The sequence below is a fragment of the Petromyzon marinus genome, unplaced genomic scaffold (genome assembly GCF_048934315.1).
Source record: "Petromyzon marinus isolate PM22_M1 ecotype Great Lakes invasive population unplaced genomic scaffold, UKy_Petmar_22M1.pri1.0 PM_G_Scaffold_18, whole genome shotgun sequence".
NCBI lineage: Eukaryota > Metazoa > Chordata > Hyperoartia > Petromyzontiformes > Petromyzontidae > Petromyzon > Petromyzon marinus.
The window spans coordinates 2,637,501-2,640,000 of NW_027422739.1; positions in this window are offsets into that span (position 1 = coordinate 2,637,501).

Below are 2,500 nucleotides of genomic sequence, written 5' to 3' on the forward strand. Positions count from 1 at the left end.
TTCAGCTGGAAGAGCTTGTCCTGAAGCAGGGCAGGGATGATGGTGTTGAAGGCAGAGCTGAAGTCCACAAACAGGATCCTGGCGTAGGATGCTGGGGCGTCCACATGCTGTAGGGTGAAGTGGAGGGCCATGTTAACTGCGTCGTCCACAGACCTGTTGGCTCTGTAGGCAAACTGAAGGGGGTCCAGGAGAGGGTCTGTGATGGCTTTGAGGTGTGCCAGGAGCAGGCGCTCAAAAGACTTCATTACCACAGATGTAAGGGCGACCGGTCTGTAATCATTTAGTCCTGTTGGCCTTAGCTTTTTGGGCACAGCGATGATGGTGGAGGACTTGAGACAGGCTGGTACATGGCATGTCTCCAGGGAGGTGTTAAAGATGTTGGTGAACACCGGAGACAGCTGGTCAGCGCAGTGCCTGAGGGTGGCTGGAGAGACAGAGTCCGGCCCGGCTGCTTTGCGTGGATTCTGCCTCTTGAAAAGCCCATTAACTTCTCCCTCCTGAAAGGAGAGAGTCGTTTCTGTAGTATGGGTGGGGGATGGGGCCTCTTGGGTGGGAAGGGGTGGTTCAGGACAGTCCAATTGTCTTTCAAATCTACGGTAGAACTCGTTCAGGTCGTTGGCTAGGCGGGAGTCGTTAGTGGTGTGGGGCGCTCTGGGTTTGTAGTTGGTGATGTGCCTGAGCCCTTTGGCAGACAGAAGCAGCGTCGTTAGTAGAGAACTGGTGTTTTAGTGTCTCTGAGTACAGTCGTTTAGCCTCTCTCACCGCTTTGCTAAACCTGTTCTTCGACTCCTTGAATCTGTCTCTATCCCCACTCCTAAACGCTTCCTCCTTCTCCAACCTCAACCTTTTGAGCTTTGCTGAGAACCAGGGCTTGTTGTTGTTAAAGTTCACCCTGGTACGTGTTGGGATACAGCAGTCCTCACAGAAGCTGATGTACACAGCCTCTGTGAGTTCATCCAGACTATTGGTAGCAGTCGTGAACATATCCCAGTCAGTACAGTCTAAGCACGCCCGCAAATCTTCCACAGCCTCACTGGTCCACTGTTTAGATGTCCTCACAGCAGGTTTACAGAGTTTTAGTTGCTGCCTGTATGCACGAATCAGGTGGACCAAGGGAGTTCTGTGCGAGCCGAACAGCCCCGTGACCCACAAGAGAAACATCCCCGCCAAATTCGAGCGTTTGACGGGGTCTATCCGTGAAAAAATATTCACGTTTTTGAGTGCACATGCATTTCTGCTGCAAATGCCTCTGGAAGTTTCATGCCGTTCGTATGCCAATTGTGGCAACACGAAAATGACCCGTTTTCCCATTCCGAGGGATTTCTGTGCGACCCTAACAGCCCCGTGAGCCACAAGAGACACATCCCCGCCAATTTCTAGCGTTTCACGGGGTCTATCCGTGAAAAATATAGACGTTTTTGAGTGCACATGCATTTCTGCTGCAGATGCCTCTGGAAGTTTCATGCCGTTCGTACGCAATGTGGCAACACGAAAATGACCCCTTTTCCCATTCCGAGGGATTTCTGTGCGACCCTAACTAACAGCGCCCGTGAGCCACAAGAGAGACATCCCCGCCAATTTATAGCGTTTCACGGGGTCTATCCGTGAAAAATATAGACGTTTTTGAGTGCACATGCATTCCTGCTGCAAATGCCTCTGGAAGTTTCATGCCGTTCCTATGCAATGTGGCCACACAAAAATGACCCGTTTTCCCATTCCGAGGCATTTCTGTGCGACCCTAACAGCCCCGTGAGCCACAAGAGAGACATCCCCGCCAGCTTCTAGCGTTTGACGGGGTCTATGCGTGAAAAATATTAAAATTTTTGAGTGCACGTGCCTTTCTGCTGCAAATGCCTCTGGAAGTTTCATGGCGTTCCTATGCAATGTGGCAACACGAAAATGACCCCTTTTCCCATTCCGAGGGAGTTCTGTGCCACCCTAACAGCCCCGTGAGCCACAAGAGACACATCCCCGCCAATTTCTAGCGTTTCACGGGGTCTATCCGTGAAACATATAGAAGTTTTTGAGTGCACATGCATTCCTGCTGCAAATGCCTCTGGAAGTTTCATGCGGTTCGTACGCAATGTGGCAACACGAAAATGACCCGTTTTCCCATTCCCAGGGATTTCTGTGCGACCCGAACAGCCCCGTGAGCCACAAGAGACACATCCCCGCCAATTTCTAGCGTTTCACGGGGTCTATCCGTGAAAAATATCAATTTTTTTTTGACTGCACATGCATTTCTGCTGCAAATGCCTCTGGAAGTTGCATGCGGTTCGCATGCAATGTGGCGACACGAAAATGACCCGTTTTCCCATTCCGAGGGATTTCTGTGCCACCCTAACAGCCCCGTGAGCCACAAGAGAGACATCCCCGCCAATTTCTAGCGTATCACGGGGTCTATCCGTGAGAAATATTCACTTTTTTGAGTGCACATGCATTCCTGCTGCAAATGCCTCTGGAAGTTTCATGCGGTTCGTATGCAATGTGGCGACACGAA